Raw genomic sequence first — 27,958 nt, 5'->3', positions numbered from 1 at the left:
TGTGCCTACAACTGTGTGTGTATGCTTCTAATCTTTTCCGGATCTTGGTAATTTTTGAGTATTTGTGAATTTTCTTTGTCTCATGTGACTAAAATTTGGCCAAAAGGAGTTGCATGTGTTGAAGTGCCCTCGGTTCAGTGTGAATGTTTATGTGCATACAACTGTGTGTGTATGCTTCTAATCTTTTCCGGATCTTGGTAATTTTTGAGTATTTGTGAATTTTCTTTGTCTCATGTGACTAAAATTTGGCCACGGTCCATAGAAATTGTCTCCGCAGACCGAGTGGGCACGCGAGTCTGTTATGAAACATAGTATTTCACAAGCAATTGTACATAGTTAGCATGCAACAGCAGTCTATAGATGTACTACATCAATGTTTTAAGGAATAAATAATTTTGCCTTCAATCTTATCTAGTGTACCGATGTTACGTCGCCGTTACCTTCGCCATTTACCTTGTAGTTTTCCTTGTTGGCCCATCTATAGCGTTTCCATGTGCACAGGTGTAGTGATTAGTGTCCCTTTTTTTTATCTGAAACAAATGCTCTGGAAGCGATCGTGTTTTCACGAATCTTGGTGCAGGCTTTACTTTACTCAACATTTGATTCACGGGAAGAATGCCTGGATCATATTAATAATTACATCCCATTCTTTATCAATGACTTTACAATGAATGTTCTTTTGTGAGTTTTTATTATTAATAAATTAAGTAATTTTCCGACTCAGTCCTACCTCTTCTTTGTCGTGTGGCTAGAGTTGGTGGCGACCCTATCTTTTACATTGATTTCAGTGTCAAATAGCATTTTCTTATTCAAAGTGCGCGTGGCTCTTTTAGCTATCAGGATACATTCAAAGGGCGCTTCATGCTTCTTACACATAGCGCCCTTTTATTCACGCTACTTACAATATCTATATGGATACTCTGCAAATGACATTTAAGTACCTGGCAGAGGGTTCATCGAACCACCTTTATAATTCTCTATTATTCCAATGCCGTACAGCGCGGGAAGAACGAACCCCTATATCTTTCCCTACGAGCTCTGATTTCCCTTATTTTATCATGTAGATCGTTTCTCCCTGTGCAGGTCCGCGTCAAACAAAATATTTTCTCATTCGGAGGAGAAAGTTGGTGATTGTAATTTCGTGAGAAGATTTTACCGCAACGAAAAACGCCTTTGTTTTAAGGATGTCCATCCCAAATCCTGTATCATTTCAGTGACACTCTCTCCCCTATTTCGCGTTAATACAAAACGTGCTACCCTTCTTTGAACGTTTTCGATGAACTCCGTCAGTCCTATCTGGTAAGGATCCCACACTGCGCAGCAGTATTCTAAAAGAGGACGGACAAATGTACTGTAGGCAGTCTCCTTAGTAGGCGTATTACATTTCCTAAGTGTCCTGCCGATAAAACGCAGTCTTTGGTCAGCCTTTCCCCACAACCTTTTCTATGTCTTCCTTTCAGTTTAAGTTGATAGTAATTGTTAATTCCTAGGTATTCAGTTGAATTTATGGCCTTTATATTTGACTGGTTTATCCGTAACCGAAATTTAACCGATTCCTATTAGCACTCATGTGAATGACCTCACACTTTTCGTTATTTAGGGCCAACTGCCAATTTTCTCACCATACATGTATCTTTTCTAAATCGCTTTGCAATTTGATTTGATCTTCCGATGACTTTACTAGCCGATAAACGACAGCGTCATCTGCAAACAACCTAAGACGGCTGCTAAGATTGTCTCCCGAATCGTTTATATAGATAAGGAACAGCAAAGGGCCTGTAACACTACCTTGGGGAACACCAGAATTCACTTCTGTTTTACTCGATGACTTTCCGTCAATTACTACAAACTGTAACCTCTCTAACAGGAAACCACGAATCCAGTTACATAACAAGCATATAATAACGGTGACCTGGCGAAATCTCCAATGGAACTGCCCCCTCCCCCCCCCCCCCCTATTGATGTTTACCTGCAGTTATTGTAAAGCTTGTGTTTGTTTATTCTATGTTGTGTTGCGTGCAAAGTGATTGGTGATCAGCAGTGTAAAATGGGGAAGATAGCTTCAGTTACGCTGTACGTATCCTCATATGGCGAGATGTGGGAAAACGTAATGCACCAAGGAACATTGTCGATCGTGATCGTTTTGGTGGTCTAGATACTATGAGGTGGGTACGCATAACATTGTATGGCGTACTGGCCTCCAAATCTTTGAACACTTATACTCAGCTGTCATCGTTAATTTGAGACTGTACTCCTTTCTCATGTGCCCCTTTACAGGGGTTTTCATTTTTAGGGTTCAGCACCTCAGTTGGTAAAAACAGAGCCTTTAAAAGGCTCACCTTGTTGTCCACATGGGTGTCCGGCTGTTAAGAACCCTTTTTCTCAGGAACGCGTCGACGTGTGAAGTTGTAATTTATGTTTCACGCTAAGGTCCAAGGTCCGTTGGCGGTGTAAAATATTTAAACTTCTATGTCCACGGAGTCACAAGATACAGTCATTTACGTCACATAGTATGATATTTGTCAGTATCGATAACAGGCAAAAATCGTCGAGATTTTCGATTCCCAGGGTGGATTACCTACCTATATATATAATTAAATTTGTATGGAACACTGGGCGCGTATTTCCTACTCGCACTTTCCCGCATTTTTATGGATGACAGCTGTAGAGGAAGACAGAGATTGGAACGCGTCCAGCGGATAATTGAGGACGTAGATTGCAATTGCTACTCTGAAATGAAAAGGCTGGCACAGGAGCCAGCAGAAAAAAAAAGAAATAACGTATGTGATGCGTTGGGGAGACGCATTGCAGCACGTCCATCTCCACCAACGACCACCCAGCAATGTTAACCGCGCTAGCGGTGGAATGAAACAATAACTCCTTACCAAACTTGTTGCCAGCACGGGAGCATGTTACAGAGGATGTACTTCCATCTGTGGTGATCACCCACCCAATTCAGAACCAGGTCCTCCTTTTTATAATACCTTGAGGACCATCATAAATTGTGGTGACTTCAGTATAATTATTGTTCTTGAATAAAAGTGTCATTTCTGCTCGTCTCATTGCATATTTCTTTCAGTTACCTTCTGCACTATACTGTAGCATTTCTTTCTGTGTATGGTTCAAGTTTCATCGGGCTATGAAACTTGGCAGGGACACATCATGCAAAAGTTACTTACTGTCGGAGTGGCCCCTTATCAATTAGAGGGCCCGCACAACAGACAGGCAAGGTGGACAGCCGACTCCCCTTCAAGAGTTCAGATCGAAACTTCGCCAGTGGATGTAAACAACAACAGACTTTCCGCATAAACATGTAACTACTGTATTTCGTGAAAAGCCATATGACAGAGCTCCACCAATTGGAACTAATGTGACTATGTGTAGCACTCCGCCGAATCAGCGTTATAAGCACGCCAGCAGAGTGAGACTGGCAGTGTGTACCTACAGCTAGGACAGCTCTGGCTAATACCTACGCCGGCTCTAGCTTAGTAGACGCTCGCCATAGCATTCAGTAGAACGTTGTATCTTTGTAATTGTGTAGAGCGATATTTTGGTTATTATTTTATTTTCATTGTCTTGTACTCTTATCTGGTTTTTGCAACTACAAGAATTGTTGTGCTTCTTGTTGTTCTTGCGTTTGGAAATTAGTGCAAGCCAAGAAGGCGCTTTAGTTATAAAAAAGTGTGTAGAATGAAAATAAACTTCCAGAAACCCCACTGCAAATATATCTGGGAAAATGTAGTTGTTTGGTAGATCCCTTTCCGTAAAAAGTATTTAAAAAAGGCTCAGCCCTACGTCTGAATGATGAACCAAATGGCAGACAATCTCTCTGCTGAAGCGACAGCAACTGGAAGAGAAGTGTGGCTCTATTTTCTAAGACCAACGTACCACAATAGAGAGGAGAGTGACAAAAGTTTTGTACATCTAGTACGATTTGAAAAATGACGTCATTCCATCAGGTGTCTATTTATACTATTAGTTTCGAACAGTGTCCATTCTCAACTGCGTCAGATAATTATACAACACACCATAACAAAAGAGAACAAAAACATGAAAGTCATTAACTACATTGGATGTAGCATTAAATGAACATAGTATTTACCTTTAGGTATGATATAAGGAACACATGATGACTAATGAGAAAAAATGCATCTGCTTTTAGCGCTCACCTACAAGCTGAGAATCACAACTCAAGGCACAGTGATAGCATATTTGAAGTTCTACACAGTCAGTAAGAGCAGAGTAATGAACACACAGGAAGAACTCGAGATGTACAGTCACTTACGTAAATATCCTGACAATATTCTAAATGAGGAAACAGAAAAAAAAGATTAATAGAAAACTTTGATCAAATTCTTTGAACTCAGTCCCGTTGGTGCTGGACTGCATCTTGCATTCTTATGATGTGACACAACATGCGATAATTGCACAGTGATTTAAACCTCGTCTCCTGTGCTCTACGCTAAAATGCTTAGAGCTAACGTATGAAATCTCAGTAATGTATCTGACTGTTTTATGCTATCGTGCTGTTTCTTATATATCTAATACTTTACATTCCCTGTAAGCATTTTAACTGTTAATGCGTTACTTTATGTTTTTATAGCTTTTCCTGCCCACTGTATTTCTTGTTATCTTAACACTTTTATACCAGCATAATTTTTATTATACTGAACGAAATAAAGTTTAATTTTGTTTCATATGAATGTATGCACGAAGTGGGCGGTTTCTTGTACAGTGTATAAATGTATGGTACTGCAAGTAATATCTCTTATTAATGGAACAGCATCAAAAAGTAGTTATATTGTACTAGATGGTTTGTGCTATGCTGTCAGTAACCAGGAATAGTTACACACAGAAGCCCATAGACACATACTGTGCAGCATAAAGTATGTATCTTGTACAGCATTGTGTAAATTGACCTGTTAATGGTATATGTTTTACTTTTGATCTACTGTTACTATTTCATCTTAATTATTTTCTGTGTGGACATCGGTTATCTATGACGACTAAAAATCTTGTTTTGTCTGCACTTATGTTTCTGATGTCTGTCCTCCATGTCATGATGTACTATAATTTTGAACGCTTTGTTTTACAATAAAATCTCATTCTACAACATTGTGTACCCATCAGGAGATTAGTTTCGAGATTAGACACTATATGAGTCGATTACCAGAACTGTACGCAACATATACCGTATTAGTATTTGTGCTTTGTCCATGAAATACATCTTGACAGTTGTACTAAAAGTTTGTGTACGGTGCATGTATGTGTGACACCGATTTGTGTATATAAAGTACCAGTGTCTCCGACATAACCGTTAGTACGAGGGTTGCCCAGAAAGTAATGCACAGTATTTATTTTTCTCAGCCGCAAACAATGCCAAGAATGCGGAACGTTACGTATGTATTATTTGAAGTCTCGTGAGTCAGCGCTCCAAGTTTCCGTCACTTCCGACAGATAGCGTAGCTGCAGGACAGTTTCAAAATGGCGTCTGTAGGTGATGTACTTTACAAGCAACGTGCGTTCATTGAAATTCTCACTGCAGAGAAAGAAACTGTGCGGAATATTCACAAACGCTTGTGCAAACTCTATGGAGCATCTGCTGTCGACAGAAGTACAGTTAGTCACTGGGCATGGAGGGTGAGGTCATCAGAAGGCGGTTCGGCGGAGCTCCACCATTTGCTGCACTCGGGGAGACCAAACACGTTGCAGCGAGCTGATGTCATTCGCGAAGACAGACGCATTACGACTCGGCAGTTGGCGCTGCATCTGTCAATCAGCAAAGGAAGAGTGGCTGCAATTATCCGCCACCAGGACAAAGATTGGTACCGACAGAGCATACATGCTCTTGTTACGCGCTGGAGGAAGGCTGTAAAACGGTATGGAGTTTACACGAAAAAATAGGATGTGTAGATAACACACCATTCTTTCGTGTGTGTAATTTTCATTCTGTTCAATAAAGAATTGTTGAAGAAAAATATCCGGTGCATTACTTTGTGGGCAACCCTCGTACAAAACAAAGATACACTCTGAAATCGTGAAGATAGTACAGTAAGATCCTTGTATGTTTAGTCTCTGGCTGACACTAAAAATTTTCCCACACATTCATACACATGTGACAGTTATATGAACAAGTGTACATAGTGTGATTGGTGGTAAATATTAAAAGGTGTGTTTCAGTGATGTTTCTGGTTATATGTGAAATTTTATTAGTGTAGTAGTATTATTTTTCTCGAAATCATTTTCGGTTTTGTGTACCTTATATTTTAGAAAATGACCGTTCACCTTGCTGTCCACAAATATGCATTGAACGCCACGAACTGACGACGATTTGAGCACATCTGTTACAATAGGTAACTGCTATGTTTGTTTAACGCTACATCCAATGTAGTTACGACTTACATCAAATGTATAAGCAGTTGCGAATATGGACAACCATTAGCAGTGTAATGGCATGACGACACTGAAAACTTGTACCAGACCAGGCCTCGAATAGACATTACCCATTTACTGTGAGCAGTCACTCACTGTAACATTAGGCTACTCTTCATGGTCAGACCCAAACTTCCATATGCCTTCAACCATGTGTCTAATTATTGTACTTGAAAATCCATTATGCATATTCCTGTACAGGTGAGATATTTTAATTGAAAGTCCCTTGCCTGGTGTCGGCGGAAATTGCAGTGCCGTTGTTGCCAGAAGTACAGTGCAATGTTCCTTCGGAAATGTATGCATGCCTGGTTTTCAGGCTATATGGCGGGTGACAGACAGGATGGTATCCCGCTAATGTCCAGGGCGTCTCCAGACCTTCGGCTGGAATCTCACTGTCTGGAGTACAATTGTCTTCAGCGATGAGTCCCGCTCCAGACTCAGCCCTGATGACCAGTGAAAACGTGTCTGGAGATGTAGGCGTCTCCAGACACATCTTCGGCCTGGAATCTCACTGACTGGAGTGGAATTGTCTTCAGCGATGAGTCCCGCTTCAAACTCAGCCCTGATGACCAGTGTGTCTGGAGATGCCCCAGACAGCATTTGGAAACCATCCTGACTGTTGCCTGCCATATGGACCATAGCCAGGAGCCACAACATGGGGTCCTCGACGATATTCCACTCCCCGTTTTGTTGCCCTTTATGGCAAGCTATCCTGTTATTATGTTTCAGCAATATAATGCCCACTCGCACACAGTGAGAGTTTCTACCGCTTGTCTTCGTGCTTACCAAGCCCTGCCTTGGCTAGCAAGATTGAGGGCATTCGGAGCATTATGGGTAGCGCCCTCCAATCAGCTCGGGATTTTGACGATCCAACGAGCGAATTGGGCAGAATTTGGCACTATGTTCTTCAGGAGCATATTCAAAATCTCTATCAATGTTAAGCTGACTAACTGTTTCCATAAAGACCAAAGGGGGAAAAACGCGTTATTGACTTGTTCAATTTGTGAAGATCTTTCTCTTGAATAAATCACCGAAATTTTCTGAAATTGTAATCATTTGTTGTCTGTATATGTACATCACATCTACCAATTTACGTCCCATACGGATAATTCCTTCGTGGAGCGTAGGATTTTTTTTTCTTTTTCCTTCAAGTACGTTCAGAAAGTCGCCGAACCGAGGAAGCAGCGGAAATGTTGCCACCATATCGACCAGTCCAGATGTTTTCTTTAGCAGCGACGATTGCTGGATCTGTCGCTATGACAAAAGAGCAAAGCAAGCTGTGGAAACTTGTCGAATCATAGCCTGCCAGGAGAAGACCCTGCCATAATTTGGCAAGATGATGATGAGTGTGGTAGGGGATCGTCGTGGTGTGGTGCTAACACATTATGTTCGTAAGGACGAAGTATTTCAGGAGAATACTACCGAAATGTCTTGATGAGGTTGCGGGGAACAAGCAAGACGAAGAGGGGGGGGGGGGGCAGAGGGAGGTTTCTCCTCGACAACGCCCCAGCTCATTTTGGACACATTCAGACATGCTGCTTTTCTGAGCTACCAATTTTGTCCCCAGTATTCTTCTTACATGGCACTCAGTTACAGCTTCCTCTTTACTCGGATGAAGATTCCATTACGTGGCAGATATTTTCAGAACAACGACGAGTAGGTTTTCGAGATGGACTCTTTCCCGAACCTCCAAAACGAAACTTCCACAACCAAGGCCTCTGCAGACTCATTCATCGTTGAGAAAAAGTTGTCGCATTCTAGGGGTGAATATCTGGAGGACGATTATATCCCCAAGTTGGCAATTAAAATTTTATGGTTACACCTCGTAAGCTGTGGTTGTTACCTTTGGCTAGTTGGTTAGTTAGTTAGTTACCTTTGGCATGGCGCCGGCCATGCACCACAGCACGTTAAGTGACCTCTGATGTAACGATGTCACCCCGCCGGCTCTGATGAGGGCCATAAGCTTAAAGACTGGCGATCGATCGCCGGCGAGGTGATGAGCCCGTCAGGCCGCCAGTAAACGCGGCCACACCCATTTCGTTTTACGCCGCCACCCCCCACCCCCGCCAGTGGTGCGCGCGTATGCTACTGACGTCAACGCAACGCAAACGTTAGCCTCGTTCGTCCTTCCACCTGACCTCCGACCTGCCGCGACATTTACTCGCGTAATCGACGCTGCACTGCCGCTCCATGTGTCATCTCGCTTGTCTTGTTTGTACAGGGCAGGTGAAGCTCCCTTTCCATACAAAGCTGCCTCAATAAAGTTGTACTTAAATCACTATCCAGAGCGTTGCTTTCTCGTCATAGATTTTGGAAATCTATTATTCTATTTGGTATTATTTGATTAGCATCCGCTTAACTTTTGCCCAGTTGTCTAACACAGCCGGAGTCACACATAAACTAGCAGTTGCTCTCACCTGGGTGAGATGATAATGGGGAAGCTTGGAAAGGAAAATTTGGAACGGATTATTGTCTTTATATCTGATGACCAACAAACTCAGCACTGTAGCGTCGATACGATGTTGAAGAAATGTTTTTAAGATGCATCTTGAATAATAACCGCTGGGCTGTTCTTTTAAAGAATTTTTTAACGACCAGCTTCGTAGCTTAGAAGGCATATCACCAACTTAGATGTGTTAAATCGTGACAGGAAACTTGCAATATCGATCTGACCCAACATTCCTCGTCTGTGAATATTTCATAGATAAGGAATGTTCGGTACCGTCCATGCCACAAGTTTAATGTCATGATTTAACATATATAGCCTGATGATGTGGCTTGTAAGCTATGAAACCAGTCGATAAATAAATTACTTAAAAGAGCAGCCAAGCGTTATTATTCAGGATGTCTGCTCAAGGCTCCGGTTGGTTGTATTTTAACATGATATTTTTAGCGATATTTGAAGGCTGTTTACATTATGTTTATTTATATCTTTTATTAATCTTTTATTAGGATGAAAGCTTTCTAGAGAAACGTCGGCGGATTGTTAGTCGCTTAACGACGATGCTGCCACTCGGCTGATAACATGAAGAGATTATGAATATATAAAGCCATTAGTTGAGGCAAAAAATACGGAAAATGTGATACACATAACGTGGAACAGGGAAAAAAGATTTGTGCTCTTCAGGCTGAACTAGAAATGGTGTACTTCGAATTAGACAGGTTGAAGGGGGAAAGAGACAATCGGAGCTGGGAACAGGTGACAAGTCGTAGTCAGGAGAAAACCCCAGAAATCACTTTTCACATTCCAGTGAGCAATCAGTTTGGTTTGTACCCTGAGGTAGATGAGCCTCAAACAGTTTTTGAGCAAAGCAGGGAGCAGCGGACTCGTAGTAACAATTGTGATGCTAGGTCGGGAGTAAAGTGAAGCAGAAGGAAAAGAGACCTGCTGTTAGGTAGCATTCATGGGAGAGGTGTAGGCCAGTTGCTACAGGATAGTAGCAGGTCACAAGCACTGTGAAACCTAGTGTTAAGCTTAGCCAGGTTACAGAAAACCTAGGGGCCTTGTGCAAAGATTTTGATGGTGAAGACCATGTTCTTATAGTAGGAGGAGTAGGAAACAGCCTGGCTAGCAATTCGGACTATAGTATTAGGTGTGACCTGGATGTAATAGGAGCAGCAAAAGCTCACACTCGTATGGGGTTTGTGGATGTTTTGCAGCGCCATGACCAGCCCTGGGTTAATACGGCTGTCAACCGTGTAAACAGAGAGCTTGGGGGGGGGGGGGGGAGGGGGGGTTACTGCTGGCAGAAACTGATCTCATATCTGTGCTGTGCCCGTTGATGCAATTGGGTGGTGGGGTTACACTAGGCATGGCCTGCACCTGATTAGAAGGTGGAAGGTTGGTTGGTTGTTTTGGGGAAGGAGACCAGACAGCGAGGTCATCGGTCTCATCGGGTTAGAGAAGGACGGGGAAGGAAGTCGGCCGTGCCCTTTGAAAGGAACCATCCCGGCATTTGCCTGGAGCGATTTAGGGAAATCACGGAAAACCTAAATCATGATGGCCGGACGCGGGATTGTACCGTCGCCCTCCCGAATGCGAGTCCAGTGTCTAACCACTGCGCCACCTCGCTCGGTAGGTGGAAGGATAGATTAGTTGATCTTCTTGCAGAAAATGTAAGGGGGACCACATGCACACAAGACAAAATACCTGTGATCACTGGCGTCAGAGGGACACATTTTTTAGGTTAGAGTCAGGTTACAGACAGAGAGTATTGAAAGGGATTAAAACAGAACAGTGCCATAATGTATGTAGCAGTATCCAAAGAAATAAAATTTGTGTGTTTCATCAGAGCATTAAACGATTGAAAAATAAGATAGATGAGCTTCTTGTATGCCTAGAAAATGGGGTAAATTCTGAAGGTATAGATATTTTGTGTCTCTCTGAACACCAGGTAACCGCAGGGATGGAGAAGTTAAATTTAAGGGATTACAGATTAGCATCTTATTCATGTAGAGTCAACATGGAAGGAGGAGGAGTTGCTACTTATATAAAAACTGGACACAAAGTCAAAAATATTGTAAAAAATAGTTTTTGTGTAGATCAGATCCTTGAAGCATGTGTTTGTGAGTTTCTGCTTAATATACTTCTGTAGTAATTGTAACAATCTACAGACCCCTCAACGAAACTTTCAGCTATTCATGAAAAATCTAGAGGCATTATTTAGCTACCTGTCAGACAAAAAGAAGCAGTTAGTGGTTTGTGGTGATTTTAATGTAGATTTCTTAAAGGATACGGATAGGAAAAATGAGCTAGAATCTTTGGTTGTTTCAGTCTAGTATGTTGTAATTTTCCACCTCGTGTGCAGCGGGATAGTAGGTCACTTATCGATAACACTTTCATAAACAGTGCTTAGGCAGAAACAATTAATGTGTACCCAGTTGTTAATGGGCTGTCTGATCATGATGCACAGTTAATGGAAATAACACATATAGCACCTTACAGGCTTCAGGTAGGGTCATACAAGCCAGGGAGGCTTAATGATGCGAATAGAGTACAGAGTTTTAAGAGCAGCCAAGAAGAGGTAGAATGGGTTGAAGTATACACAGAAAATAATGCCAAATTCAATTTATTCCACCGTAAATTTGTCTCGATTTTTGAGAGTTACATTCCTGAAACGTTATCCAAAAATGCCATTACAAAGTCAAGTAAGCCATAGATTACCAAGGGAATTAAGATGTCGTGTAAGAGGAATAGGGAAATATATGGACAGGATCCGACGTTACTTGATTACTACAAAAGATAGTGTAATATTTTACGGAAAGTCATTAAGAAGTCGAGAAGCTTATGTGTTCTGACAGAAATTAATAATGTGGATAATAAGATTAAAACTATATCGAATATTGTCAAACAGGAGACGTGGCAGCCTGACAGTGCACATCATACCATAGCAATAAAGCTAAATGATGATGTTGTGAGTGATAATTCACAAGTTGCAAGTATGTTTAACAATCACTTTCTGGATGTAACAGCAAAAATAGGGTTAAAGGATTCAGTTGAAGAAGCAAAAAAAAATATGTTAAAAATGCCATTCCCCAGGACTTTAGGTCTTGAGAAATAGCACCTACTGAAATTACAGGAATTATAAATATACTGAAAAACAAGAGATCATGTAGAGGTGATGGAGTCTCTAACAGAATTTTGAAGTGTGGAGTCCGTAGTGATATATGTAATGCTTCGCTGCCACAGGGAATTTTTCCAGACAGATTGAAATACGCAATTGTCAAACCTCTTCATAAAAAAGGGGACAAGATTGACTTAAATAATTATAGGCCAATCTCATTGCTGACTTCATTTTCTAAAATATTCGAAAAAGTTATGTATTCAAGAGTAGTCTCACATTTACGTGAAAATAATTTACTCAGCGTATACTCAGTTCGGATTCCGGAAGGGTTACTCGACTGAGAATGCTATCTACACATTTATCCATCAAATAGTACAAGCCCTAAATAACACATTATCGCCCGTTGATATTTTTGTGATCTTTCCAAGGCATTTGACTGTGTGGATCATGTCACACTCTGAAAAAAAAACTCAGGTTTTATGGAACTGAAGGCTATACACACACCTGGTTTGAATCATATTTAACGAACAGAAAGCAAAAAGTTGTGCTGAACAACACAAATAACGTTGGGAGGGTGGTAAATTCTAGTGAATGGTGAGTTACAAAGGGTTCAATTTTGGGTCCTCTGCTGTTATTTATTCATGAGAATGACCTCTCACATAACGTTCAGCAAGCAGAACTAGTACTTTAGCACATGACACGAGTGTTATAATAAATCCCATTCCAGAAAAAGCAGCTGAAGATATTGTTAAGGATGTCTTTCAAAGATTATTAAGTGGTTCTCAGACTATGGACTCTCCCTTAGTTTTGAAAAAACTCACTATATCCAGCTCTGTAAACCGCATAGAGTCATACCGACAATTGATATAGCATATGAACAGGGCTCAGCTAACAACGTAGATTTCTCCAAATTTTTGGGTGTTCACATTGATGACAACTTGAACTTCTCAGACAATTAAGTTCAGCTTCTTTCGCTCTTCGTATAATCGCTAGTCTTGGTAATAAACAGATCAGTCTCCTAACGTATTTTGCTTATTTCCACTCAATAATCTCTTATGGAATAGTTTTTTGGGGTAACTTGCCACTTAGACATAAAGTATTAATTGCACAAAAGAGAGCGGTGAGAATGATTAGTTGTGTTCTAATTAGTGGTGTTCACCCAAGGACATCATGTAGGCACCTATTCAAGGAGTAGGTATTTTAACTACACCATCAGAGTACATATATTCGCTAATGAAATTCGTTATAAATAATCCAACTCAGTTCGCGAAGAACAGTGATGTTCATACGTACAACACTAGAGGAAAAAATGACCTTTACTATTCGTTATTAAAGCTGTCAGTTGCTCAAAAAGGAGTACATTATTCAGCAACAAAAATCTTTGGTCATCTGCCCAACAACATAAAGTGTCTGGCAGGTAGCAGATCAAGTTTTAAATCTAGCTCAAAATCATTTCTTTTGGACAACTCCTTCTATTCCATGGACGAGTTTCTGTTTCAGAATTGGTAAAAAAAATATTGTACCTGTAAATGTAGTTGCATGTGTAGAACTAAAAATATCAGTAATATTAATATTAGCACTATTCATGTGTGTATATACGAGGCGTGTTTTTTAAGTAAGTACCGTTTTGAAATTAAAAAAAGACGTGCTAAGATATCTCAATAATTTTATTTTTACATGAAAGCCTGTACCTTAATCTACTTTTCTACATAACTTCCGTCAATATTCAGGCACTTGTCATAACGTACCAGTTTTTGAATACCCTCCTCATAGAAGTCTGCCGCCTGACTTGTTAACCACTGCATCACCACTGTTTTGACTTCGTCATCGTCTTGAAGACGCTGACCGCCCAGGTGTTTCTTCAAGTGCAGGAACAGATGGTATCACCGGGCGCAAGATCGGGACTGTACGGAGGATAATCTAGAGCTTCCCATCGAAAATATATGATGAGACCTTTGGTCTGATTCGACACATGCAGGCGGGCATTGTCTTGCAGCAAAACGATGCCCCTGCTCAACTTCCATGGACTGTTGCTTTGATTCTGGTGTGACGTAGGCCACCCATGTTTCATCGGCTGTAACAATTTGGCTTAAGAAATCATCACCGTCATTGTGGTACCGCTCAGGGAAATTCAATGCACTGTCTAAACGTTTGGTTTTGTGCACATCCGTCAACATTTTCGGTACCCAACGTGCGCACAATTTTCGGTAATTCAAGTGCTCGGTCACAATGCCATACAAAACACTACGAGAAACATTAGGAAAGTCATCCCGCAAGGAGGAAATCGTAAAGCGTCTGATTTCTCTCACCTTATTGTCCACTTCCTGCACCAAACTTTCATTAACGGCCGAAGGACGCCCACTCCGTTGTTCATCAGGCATATTTGTGCGGCCATCTTTAAACGCTCTCACCCACTTTCTTACCATTCCATCACTTATAAAATTTTCTCCGTAAGCTGCTCAGATCTCACGATGAATATCGATCGCTTTTAGGCCTTCATCACTAAGAAATCTTATAACAACCCGTACTTCACAGTCGGCGGGACTCACGATTATCGGAGGCAACTTAAACACTCAGTACATAACGTAAACAACGAAGAATCAGGCTGCAGTGGCGTCAGTGCGTAGATTAAGGCTCAGGCTTTCATGTAAAAATAAAATTATTGAGATATCTTAGCACGTCTTTTTTTTAATTTCAAAATGCACACTCCGTCTTCAGGCCACAAGTGGCCCATCGGGACCATCCGACCGCCGTATCATCCTCAGTTGAGGATGCGGATAGGAGGGGCGTGTGGTCAGCACACCGCTCAATTTCAAAATGGTACTTACTTAAAAAACACGCCTCGTATGTCTTGTAATCTGACTTGTTCCACATAATATCGATAAAATAATCATGAAAATTATCTATGGAACATTACGTAACTAAACTCAGCCCTCTTTCTGCCTCACTACACTTATTTTGCGAAAAAAAAATTCACTGTATTATGTTTAACCTTTTCCTTGCAGAACGTTTCAATGCAAACCAGACTAAATGTGCCCATAAAAAGGCTGTAGTTGTTTCACGGTTACGGTTACCTAAAACGTAGTGACTGTACAACAATAACTAGCCAATCTCGCCGTCTTCGCATGGTTAGCACTGTCTATAGCCGGACGAGTTTTCTGGCGTAGTGGTAATAAATTATATATACACAAACCTCCCTAATGAATCAGTCTATCTACTCGTGGAAACCGTATCAAAGTCCCTATAGTAATTCCTAAGGTCTGCCTTCACATACAGACAGAAGAACACCGCAAGGGATTATAATTTATAATACACTACTGGCCATTAAAATTGCTACACCACGAAGATGACGTGCTCCAAACGCGAAATTTAACCGACATGAAGAAGAAGTTGTGATATGCAAATGATTAGCTTTTCAGAGCTTTTACGCAAGGTTGGTGCCGGTAGCGGCACCTACAAAGTGCTGACATGAGGAAAGTTTCCAACCGATTTCTCATACACAAACAGCAGTTGACCGGCGTTGCCTGGTGAAACGTTGTTGTGATGTCTCGTGTAAGGAGGAGAAATGCGTACCATCACGTTTCCGACTTTGATAAAGGTCGGATTGTAGCCTATCCCGATTGCGATTTATCGTATCGCGACACTGCTGCTCGCGTTCGTCGAGATCCAATGACTGTTAGCAGAATATGGAATCGGTGGGTTCAGGAGGGTAATACGGAACGCCGTGCTGGATCCCAACGGCCTCGTATCACTAGCAGTCGAGATGACAGGCATCTTATCCGCATGGCTGTAACGGATCGTGCAGCCACGTCTCGATCCCTGAGTCAACAGATGGGGACGTTTGCAAGACAACAACCATCTGCACGAACAGTTCGACGACGTTTGCAGCAGCATGGACTGTCACCTCGAAGACCATGGCTGCGGTTACCCTCGACGCTGCATCACAGACGGGAGCGCCTGCGATGGTGTACTTAACGGCGAATCTGGGTGCACAAATGGTAAAACGTCATTTTTTCGGACGAATCCAAGTTCTGTTTACAGCATCATGATAGTCGCATCCGTGTTTGGCGACATCGCGGTGAACGCACATTGGAAGCGCGTATCCGTCATCGCCATACTGGCGTATCACCCGGCGTGATTGTATGGGGTGCCATTGGTTACAGGTCTCGTTCACCTCTTGTTCGCATTGATGGCACTTTGAACAGTGGACGTTACATTTCAGATGTGTTACGAGCCATGGATCTACCCTTCATTCGATTGCTGCGAAACCCTACATTTCAGCAAGATAATGCACGATCGCATGTTACAGGTCCTGTACGGGCCTTTCTGGATACGGAAAATGTTCGACTGCTGCCCTGGACAGCACATTCTCCAGATCTCTCACCAGTTGAAAACGTCTGGTCAATGGTGGCCGAGCAACTGGCTCGTCACAATACGCCAGTCACTACTCTTGATGAACTGTGGTATCGTGTTGAAGTTGCATGGGGAGCTGTACCTGCTCACGCCTTCCAAGCTCTGTTTGACTCAATGCCCAGGCGTATGAAGGCCGTTATTACGGCCACAGGTTGTTGTTCTGGGTACTGATTTCTCAGGATCTATGCAACCAAATTGCGTGAAAATGTAATCACATGTCACTTCTAGTATAATATATTTGTCCAATAAATACCCGTTTATCATCTGCATTTCTTCTTGGTGTAGCAATTTTAGTGGACAGTAGTGTATTATGGGCTGTCAAATAGTTTCCTTTTGACGACGATGCTGCAGCATATATGCAACGTAGCTCATGTCGGATGCAGGTATATAAGCGCCGAAAAGTAGGCAAGGGATTAGTGTGTCATTCGTGGCTTTCCAACGTGCGTTAGTTAAATGTGAAAACGTAAACCGTGGTCGCGTTAGTACCAAATGTGTCCAAACGGTACCAACGTGCTGTCATTTACTTGTTACTCCAGGTAGACATCCGTTGCAGAATGAAGAACGTGTATGGTACAGCATGTGCGCCGAAAAACAACTCATCACAAGGAGTGCTTCTCTTTCATGATGACGCGCATCCCCCTATCCCTAATATCGTAGCGCAGAAGTTGTGCCATGTCAAATGGGAGACACTCGAGCTCCCGCCCTATAGTTCTGATCTCTCCCCATGCTATTGTCATGCCTTCGGTCCCCTAAGAAAAGGCCTTGAATGGTGGACGATTTCTGTCGGATGAGGATGTGAAGCAGGCAGTTACGGAATGCTTCACGCAGGAAGATATGGTATTTTGTAAGTAGGCTGTTTAGGTTTTTTTATTGGTAACGCCACCTCTGTATGAAAATCACTGGCTGTGCTGTGTGCAGTCTGTGGCTGCTTTGCATTGTTGTAATACTCGCCATTGTAGTGTTAGGCAGCTGGCTGTGAACAGCGCATAGCGTTGCGCAGTTGGAGGTGAGCCGCCAGCAGTGGTGGATGTGGGGAGAGAGATGGCGGAGTTTTGAAATTTGTCATGAACTGCTCTATATATATATATATATGTGTGTGTGTGTGTGATGATATCAAGGGAAATACATTGTTTGTTCTCTATTAATATCTTTCATTTGCTAACTATCCCTATCAATAGTTAGTGCCTTCCATAGTTTGAATCTTTTATTTAGCTGGCAGTAGTGGCCATTGCTGTATTGCAGTAGTGGGAGTAACCAAGATTTTTGTGAGGTAAGTGATTTGTGCAAAGTACAGGTTAATGTTAGTCAGGGCCATTCTCTTGTGGAGATTATTGAAAGTCAGATTGCGTTGCGCTAAAAATATTGTGCGTCAGTTTAAGCACAGTCCTGTATAAATGTTCAAAGAGGACGTTTCAATTGTACCAAACGGATATCTCCAGCCTGGTGCGTCTGTGAGGTGATTACCTCAGTGCCCTTAGCGATTTAGCCTGATTGATATACGGATTCTAGACGGTACGGCCTTCGAACAGAAACTTTTTGATGGGTCCTTATATGTAGTGATGTATAGATACTTCCCCACTGTGTGCTGTCACGTGTTCGATACGTTGTTTTGAGATCTACAATGGTTCCGGAAATAATTGGAGGTAATAACACAGCGCGATACACCTTCATTTGGAGTGAAATCCAGTTTAGAGTATGATGCCAAAGGAGATGATATTCATAGACATACTCCGCAAGCCACCTTACGGTGCGTGGCAGAGCGTGCCACGTGCTACTACTAAATCATTTCCTTTCCTGCTCCACTCGCAAACAGAGCGAGGGAGAACGACTGTCTATAAGCCTCCGTACGAACCCTCATTTCTCACGTCTTATTTGGGTGGTCGCTAGGCAAAATATACGTTGGCTGCAGCAGAATTGTTCTGCAGTCGGCGTCAGATGCTTGTTCTCTAAATTCCCGCAATAGTGCCTCACGAAAAGATCCCTCAACGGATTCCCATTTGAGTTCACGAAGCAAGTACGTAAGACTTGCGTGTTGATTTAACCTACCGGTAATAAATCTATCAGCACGCCTCTGAAATAATTCGATGTATTCCTTTAATCGTCTAAGGCGCTGCAGTCATGGACTGTGCGGCTGGTCCCGGCGGAGGTTCGAGTCCTCCCTCGGGCATGTGTGTGTGTGTGTGTGTGTGTGTGTGTGTGTGTGTGTGTGTGTGTTTGTCCTTAGGATAATTTAGGTTAAGTAGTGTGTAAGCTTAGGGACTGATGACCTTATCAGTTAAGTCCCATAAGATTTCACACACAGAACATTTATTCCTTAAATCCGACATGGCTGGGATTCCAAACACTAACATTACTTAAGAATGATTCGCACTCCTTTACAGATAAGCTACACTTTTCTAAAATTCTCTGGATAAAACGAAGTTGAGTATTCGCCTTCCATACTATCAACCTGACGTGCTCATTGCGTTTCATATTCCTCGCACCGTTAGCCGTAGATATTCGGTTGATGTGATTGTGTCAAACAGCCCCGTACTAGTTCTGTATTCGAACGTTACAGGATTGTTTTTCCCATCCATTCGAATGAATGTACAGTTTTTAACATTTAGAGCAGGCTGCTATTCATCACACCAACTATAAATTCTTTCTAAGTCCACTTGATCATATATTGTAGATAGCTCCCAGATTGACCATGTCAGGAATACATACTGAAACTTATCTTCCTTCTTCAAAAAGAAACATCTGAAGTATTGTGTGTGCAGATCTCCGTAGGTAACATTCAACTATGTTTTGACTATGGACAAGCAGGAAGTCCTTCGTCTATGTTGGGGCATGCTCTCTACTTTAACAGACAGAAATAAATGTTGTGCAAGTTTTGTTTTTGGACTCCACCTCCACCACTTCCCCTCTTCTCCTCCTCCCTGTCATCATCATTATTATCATCAACATCGTCAGCAGCATCAACCACTTTACATCAGCTGCTTCATACCATTTCATTTTCATTGCACTCAAAATGTGCTAACGATCAAAAGCGTAGTGCCTCTGTATAGGAAGTCGCAAGCAAGTACTGCTCCAGCATTTGAAGTTCTCATTCATTTCGATATGGCAGCAGTCATTGAACGAATTCAGAAACATGCTGTTAAGACCGAAACAACTTGGGATAGCCCGTACGAAACTGTGGCAGTGATGCTCAGGGAACTCACGTGGATGTCTTTGGAAGAAAGGAGACGCTGTTTACACAAAACGTCGTTGGCTAAATTTTGGGGAACTGATTCTCACGGAAGACGTGCAACTACTCTGCAACAGCAAATGCATATCTCGCGTTGGGCTCATGATAATAAGAGAGAGGCGTATGAAAAGTCATTTTCCCTTCGGTGTACGATCTATACACGATAGAATGGAACAGAAAATCGCTAATATTATGTCCCCATGTACCTCGATGCACACTGTACACTTGCTTGTGGACTGCATGTTTATGTGTACGTGAAAATGAAAATGTAGATGATTTTAGTATGTTGTCGAAATAACTGTCCGATCGATTTTTATTTTATTATTTTGAGCGATCAGCAAAGATGTATCAGTATGGTGTATTTGAAAGTTCATTGTCGTATTCTCGTATTAACTTTTGTATTCTTGCATTAATTCGCGGTGTTGTCCTTGCTGATACTTTGCAAAGATGTTTTGGAATTAGTATCAATAGATCTTTGAGGTGTCTCTCTGAGATGTTTTCCGAGTGACTTCCCACCAGTGCTGAGGAACCACGTGTCACGAATAGTTTTGAAATTGATACATGTTTTTCGGGCGCTTGGAATTACTAGTCAGTCGACTTGTGTTAGATGCGGTGTGGGCGGGTCTGCAGTATTAGTAGGTCTGCACTACTGATGAGAAAATTCCACTTATTGCGATTATTCGAAGTGGTTGCTCTTATGCAATAATTTATATTAAATATTCGCATGGCGTTCGCATTCCACGGCTCAACCTTCCACTAATTTCGTGTCCTAATCATGAATTGCGGGAATGACCTTGTATCCATCCGCACGGTCTTGCAAACGTTCCGTGTGTTTGTGAAATCAGTAGGCTCGTGTCTGGTTACAGAATCGTATTCCTGTCATTTAATCCGTAACATCATGCGGTCAGTTAGTCACTCTCCCGTTCGATTCAGTTTATTCTAAGGCGTACTTGAAATCGTGAATAAAATTGAGTTATGTGAGTGCTCATACATGCGATTTACCTTGCACGTGTCTTCTACTTAGGTGATTCGTTTGCTGAATGTTTAAATACGTATTGGTTTACCCTTTGCCTATCGCCATTTCGTAATCACTTGTTACAAGACGCAACCTTTGTGCCTCTGATAAATTTCACCTAGTATTTGATATCGCAGATAGTTTCCCCCCATTTATAACAATGTGTAACCCATTCTGATGCGTGCTAATTTCAGCTAAGGTAGGTCTCATCCTCTTCTGTCTCTCATTATCATACAACAACATTACACTACACACACACACACACACACACACAGATATACATACATAATACATATATGTAGTATTACAAATAGTGTGTAAAGCAGCATATTGTAAATAAACAAATAAACAATCCAGTACTTCTATTAAAAATAGAGCAGCCATCTGACATATTGTTTCATTCCTGTGTCATGTCTGCTGCGTCCTAGTGGAGAAAGTTTACCTTCAAGCTGTGACGATGAACCATGTACACATATGTATCTTATTGGTGATTGTATTAGCGTTTCTGCGGTGTAACGTTTCGAAAAATATGAAAGGAGCCCTCAGATATCAAGTGCGCGTCCATCAGCATGACACTGTGGAAATATTTTGAGTGTAAGCGATGTGATTTGAAGCAGTATGACGTCGCCCCTCCTCCTCTTGAGTGCCGAAATTTGTTGATAAACTTTTCTTTCGTAAGCAGGATTCGAGCCAGCTAATGGTCTTCAGCCCAAAGACTAATTTGAGGAAACTCTCTTGTGCAAGCCTCTTCATCTCCGAATAACTACTGCCACGTACATCCACTTGAATCTGCTTACTGTATTCGAGCAATACTATTGTTATCCTCCGCCGTTGCCTTCATTACCGAACTGTCTGGTCCTTGATAACTTAGGACGCGTCATGGCAACCGCTTTCTTCTCTTAGGCAGGTTGTACGATAATATTCTTCATCTACATCTACATCTACATGACTACTCTGCAATTCACATTTAAGTGCTTGGCAGAGGGTTCGTCGAACCACAAGCACACTATCTCTCTACCATTCCACTCCCGAACAGCGCGCGGGAAAAACGAACACCTAAACCTTTCTGTCCGAGCTCTGATTTCTCTTATTTTATTTTGATGATCATTCCTACCTATGTAGGTTGGGCTCAACAAAATATTTTCGCATTCAGAAGAGAAAGTTGGTGACTGAAATTTCGTAAATAGATCTCGCCGCGACGAAAAACGTCTTTGCTGTAATGACTTCCATCCCAATTCGCGTATCATATCTGCCACACTCTCTCCCCTACAATGTGATAATACAAAACGAGCTGCCCTTTTTTGCACCCTTTCGATGTCCTCCGTCAATCCCACCTGGTAAGGATCCCACACCGCGCAGCAATATTCTAACAGAGGACGAACGAGTGTAGTGTAAGCTGTCTCTTTAGTGGACTTGTTGCATCTTCTAAATGTCCTGCCAATGAAACGCAACCTTTGGCTCGCCTTCCCCACAATATTATCTATGTGGTCTTTCCAACTGAAGTTGTTCGTAATTTTAACACCCAGGTACTTAGTTGAATTGGCAGCCCTGAGAATTGTACTATTTATCGAGTAATCGAATTCCAACGGATTTCTTTTGGGACTCATGTGTATCACCTCACACTTTTCGTTATTTAGCGTCAACTGCAACCTGCCACACCATACAGCAATCTTTTCTCCCCAACTCGAAGCTCTACGTCTCAAAATGGCTCTGAGCACTATGGGACTCAACATCTTAGGTCATAAGTCTCCTAGAACTTAGAACTACTTAAACCTAACTAACCCAAGGACATCACACACACCCATGCCCGAGGCAGGATTCGAACCTGCGACCGTAGCAGTCCCGCGGTTCCGGACTGCAGCGCCAGAACCGCTAGACCACCGCGGCCGGCGCTCTACGTCTCCATTAGTTATTAGTTACACCTATCTAATCTTCAGCATTTTTCTGTAGGGCCACTTGTTCTTGTCTACACTGTTTATCATCCATGTTTAGTTTCTGAACAAGTGTACACTACAGCCGAATATTTTCAGAAAATACTTCCTAAAATTTAAAATAAATAGACATAAAATGAAACAACAGCAAACTTGTTGTTTCATTTAATGTCAATAACAGTCACGGTAAAGCCTAACCTAAGACGTTCGCATTCAAAACATATAGACATAATACGGTGGTATTGTCCAGAGACCTGGCGCACACCAAAGGCGGCAACACATATCGATACTGCAGATGTTAGCGAGGTGTCACTGCAATTCACAATGACATGTGTGAGGCGCTCCTGAAGGAAACACCTCCCCTCCTCAGCAGCATCCTCACACCGGAAGTCAATACAGAGCCACCGGCCGCTGTGGCCGAACGGTTCTAGGCGCTTCAGTCCGGAACCGCGCTGCTGCTCCGGTCGCAGGTTCGAATCCTGCCTCGGTCATGGATGTGTGTGATGTCCTTGGGTTAGTTAGGTTTAAGTAGTTCTAAGTCTAGGGGACTGATGACCTCAGATGTTAAGTCCCATAGTGCTCAGAGCCATTTGAACCATTTGAATACGGAACCGAGCATGGAAGCGCTCTGCCCTAGTTTGGGACCACAGCTAAAGTATACATCATCATCGAGTAGGATTAACAAGTGATTCAGAGTTTCAGCTGGACTTGTACTTTCGTAAATGTGGAGCACTCTACTTCAAGAGAACAGTTCGTTAATTATTGCTCAAGTGATGCTTTAATAACCACTGACAGTTGTAAATTATCAAGTGCACCCGTGGCAAAGAAATGTGTCGAATTAAGTAAATCTTTTTATGATTTGTGTAAGAAAGTGGAACAATTTTTTTATGTTTTCTAGTCCCTGCGTGCCAACTCACCAATCAATCTAAGAACCCACAGTTACAGCCAGACGACTGTAGCTTCATCTAGTCATAATTTGGCTATCGTTAGCTAAATTGCTGTCAGAATAGAAAAACTTCTCTATTATGTTTGGTGTCTCATTTCCTAATCTAGTTACCTCAATATCATCTGCAGTAAATCGACCACGTTCCATTACTCTTTACTTTTGTTAATATTTATCCTATAAACTCTTGTCAAAACAATATCCATTCCATTCAACTGATCGTCCAAGTCCCTAGCCGCCTCTGACAGAATTACAACGCTACTCAGTTTTTTAAATTTTTCTTCCCGAACTTTAATTCTCTTTCTACATATCTCCTGGTTTCCTCTTCTGTTCGGGGTAGCCGCGCGGTCTGAGGTGCCTTGCTACGGTTCGCGCGGCTCCCCCCGTCGGAGGTTCGAGTCCTCCCTCGTCCCTTAGGAACAGATACACAAGTGTGTAAGCCTAGGGACCGATTACCTGAGCAGTTTGGTCCCATAGGAACTTACCACAAATTTCCAAATTTCCTTTACTGTTTGCTCACTGTGCAGAATAACATCCGGTATCAGCCGTTACTTTTGCATGTAGCCTTGTCAAATACACTTTCCATGAGACTTACCGCTTTCTGCTTTCCCACGACGAGGGTCAACAATCCGCTTACACTGTGCAGAATTTCACGGCACAATTTTTTTTAGAACAGACACTGATTTGTTGATGAAAGGAAGGAGTAACTGACTGGAAAGCACTTTACAAGGCGGCACTACACTGCAAAAACGATAGAACTGTTGCTCGTCGCACGTATCGGTGAAAACGTCACAAAACACAAGCGAACGCGGCGGAAGGAGTCGGGACACTGCATTGCCGAGACGTGAGTCGCGCCAGCCGCGACTGATTCACCCGCCAGACAGCAGTAGCTGCCCGCATCCATCGGCCTCTGCGTAGTCTAAGCGAGCGTTGTCGCGACTCAGCAAAAAGTTCTCGCGCTGTGCGTAGCGGCTGAGGGGCCACCAGGGTTTACACACACTGCCTCTGTGAGGATACGCCGGCATCACATTGACAACCGAACGCCTTCCAGAGCGCATGCAGTGTACATAGCCAGAAAACCTGAATAATGTTACTCGGGCACCGGGAATGTGTTAACAACACTCTTTGAAATAATTAAGAAATTAAACTAGATATCACACCTTACGTAAAACAAGCTGTCGATTATCTCTGTTACATCGTAGGACAGTATAAACACCCTAAAGTAAGGCCCCATAGGAATTACACTTTAGTCACACACCAACTGACTAAACTGTGTAGCTATTTATCCCTAAATTACCGAGATGTGAAATGGAATCAAATCCCTCTGTTGTGTAAAACCAAACTTATTTTATTCACTTACATCCGTCGTTTTTGATTATTTTTACAACTCACACTGCACCGCTATTCCTAGCTTTTTTTCATATATTAAATAAGTAAGACTGAAATTTCTCCATGCATTCCGGAGCTACGCTCCCTTACATCTACCCCCATCCCGTGGCAGTATTGCGGTGTACTACTCCCACACTAATTTTTCTTTTTGCTGGTAGTGAATCGTACGTACCCAAATATATACTGGATAATTCCAAGAGGACTTTACAACTTTGGAACGACGTAGCAATTTATTGAGATAACTTACAGAATCGGTAATTGTATCATTTTGTACCAAATAACCTCAGGTTTCACATAAAAGTATCAAGTGTCATTTTGATTCCATGTGACTACCTTATGTGACGCGGAAAACATAGCACGATAATCAATTTCTTCCCACACTCGTTGTAGCAAATCGAGCGTAACATGTGCTACGGCACTGTAGAATCGATTTTTCAGGTCGGCTAAAATGTTTGGTATGGGAGGAACATATACACGCTCTTTATTGAAACAACAGAGGAAGAAATCCAGTAGTGTCAAGACTGGGGAACGAGGTGGCCATGCAAAAGTTCACGGCCAATCGACCGACCTGGGAAGCGATTATCGAGGAAACCTCGAACTTATATAAGAAAATGACGTGGCACCAAGAGTAAATTCTAGGCCTGCTTGTATCTTCTTTAGCGTATTCGGTGAGAAATTTACGCCGAACATTTATGCAGAACTCGTTTCATGAAACTAAAACACACATCGAGCAAGCTCCGCACCACTGAAAGTAGCCATTTTAACTGTGCGCTACACTAGCGCTCCTGGTGGCGGAATGGTGTACTGGTGCACTACGTGAAGCAAACTTATTGTTATTTGCCACAGAATGACACATCTACCAGTTCTGAAGTTATCTCAGAGAATTTCTATATTGTTCCAAAGTTGTAACATCCTTTTTGACTCACCCTGTATATAGAATGACGCCATACAATATATATTTAGAACGAGTAAATTATATTCTTTTTTCTGTGGCCGGCCGAAGTGGCCGAGCGGTTCTAGGCGCTACAGTCTGGAACCGCGCGACCGCTACGGTCGCAGGTTCGAATCCTGCCTCGGGCATGGATGTGTGTGATGTCCGTAGGTTAGTTAGGTGTTGGAAGCAGCCTCCAAAGATGAATGGTTCAAATGGCTCTGAGCACTATGGAACTTAACATCTTAGGTCATCAGTCTCCTAGACTTAGAACTACTTAAACCTAACTAACCTAAGGACATCACACACATTCATGCCGGAGGCAGGATTCGAACCTGCGACCGTAGCAGCAGCGCGGTTCCGGACTGAAGCGCCTAGAACCGCTCGGCCACAACGGCCGGCTTCAAAGATGACTTTAAAGATGTAACATAGTGGAATTTGGTCAAATAGTTTGAAAATACAATCGCCATACACCACCGTCACGTCGACAGGAGAAGAGGTCTGGAGAAGAGGTATGGAGAAGAGGTCTGGAGAAGAGGTCAAGCAATCTTATACATCTACATCTACATACAAACTGCTTAAGTCATTAAACGGTGCGTGGCGGAGTGCACGTCGTACCGCTACTACTGATTTCCCTTCCTGTTTTGCTCGCAGACACGGCATGGGCATGACGACTTATAACATTAGCCTGTCATGACACAAAGTAATGTTACCCTCTGAGAGGATTTATAATTTTGACCGTACGTGTGTGTCTAACGGATAAAGGTACCGGACTGAAATTTTGAATATGATGAATTCAACAGAAAAACTAAACATGCTTTAAACTTTGGGGTTTAATGAAAATAGTAAATTTCGTATACGAATGAAAAAATGAATGGTCGCCAGCCCAGTTAGGCACATTAATTTGGAAATATATGTTTAAGAAAATTAAATATTAGTTGTTGAAGTTACTTTCTTAATATTTCCCTTTGAATAGTGCACAGGATACAAACGGACACAGGGCACTCTGAGCTGTGTGTAGCAGCAGTCACCAATACTGCATGTACTAGTAATCATAGAAAGCAAAATTTGTACCAAACTCACACTAATAACAGCTACACTTAAGATTGCTACTTGGATCAGTACTAAAATGTTAGTGCAAGAAGTGCAGAATTAAAATTGGCCAGGAGACGGTTCTGACTTAACTGACATATAAATACCACAAATAAAAATAAATAATGCCACAATTACATTGTTTACACTCCCATTTATAGAAATCTATCAGATTTCCTTTGTAGCAATAATATTCCGATTAACTTTCTAATATGAGAAGAATATGGCGGGGACCCACAAACTAATATTGTATCACTTGTCAAACTATGATTATTTCAGTAGCAAAATTCAATTCAACTAAATTTAATTCTTAGCTTCACTTGAAATAGTTTATGTTTTTACTTTTCAAGGCAAATTATTCGCAGGCTGGGGTGGCCGAGCGGTTCTAGGCACTACAGTCCGGAACCGCGCGACCGCTACGGTCGCCGGTTCGAATCCTGCCCCGGGCATGGATGTTCATATTTGGAACACAACCTACGACCAGCTTAGAGACAGAAGTGATGACACTTTCTGCAGGACCTGACCATCGTTTTGCAGGACAATGGTCAAGCACGTACAGTGCAAGCTGTTACTGATTTGTTTGACTGATGGCGCTGCTAAGTGCTATACCACCTACTGCACTCCCCTGACTTAAGCCCTCGTGAGTTCAACTCGATTTCTAAACCGAAGGAAACACTTCACGGCATTCGCTTCAGAACTGCTACAAATTCGTCGTCCAACAGACCACCCGGTCGAACTGTCAACACAACTGGCACTGCTAAGAGTATCTTACGATTTCCACATCACTGGCAACCGATTATAAGCAATGCTGGTGACCACTTTGAAGGTCAGCAAAACTTTGAAACACGTATCTATTTTGTACCAGCTGTAAATAAATAGTTGCTACTATTAAAGTGCCAACCCTCGTAGTTATGGTCATGGGGAAGGTATCAGCTGTATTAGTCGGTCTGCATAGGGTAAAAATTGACTTTTGCAGTTGAGGACGTGGTGAGAAGTAATGTCTCCGATATTTTTTGTGAAAA

General features: G+C 42.2%; 1 protein-coding gene across 3 annotated transcripts in view; it reads right to left on the bottom strand.

Annotated features, from left to right (window-relative positions):
* The window catches only part of LOC126259978 (uncharacterized), a 694,543-nt gene that overhangs the window by 257,987 nt on the left and 408,598 nt on the right, over positions 1–27,958 (bottom strand). Inside the window, exon 1 of one of the 3 annotated variants that reach the window (XM_049957107.1) lies at positions 24,120–24,337. The exons of the other annotated variants lie outside the window; for them this stretch is intronic. The gene's annotated coding sequence lies outside the window, so the exon portion shown is untranslated. Of the gene's footprint in view, positions 1–24,119; positions 24,338–27,958 lie in introns of those variants that run through there. 3 annotated transcript variants of the gene reach the window in all.

The sequence above is a fragment of the Schistocerca nitens genome, chromosome 5, assembly GCF_023898315.1.
Source record: "Schistocerca nitens isolate TAMUIC-IGC-003100 chromosome 5, iqSchNite1.1, whole genome shotgun sequence".
NCBI classification, from domain to species: domain Eukaryota; kingdom Metazoa; phylum Arthropoda; class Insecta; order Orthoptera; family Acrididae; genus Schistocerca; species Schistocerca nitens.
This window is presented reverse-complemented; position numbering and strand designations above follow the sequence as displayed.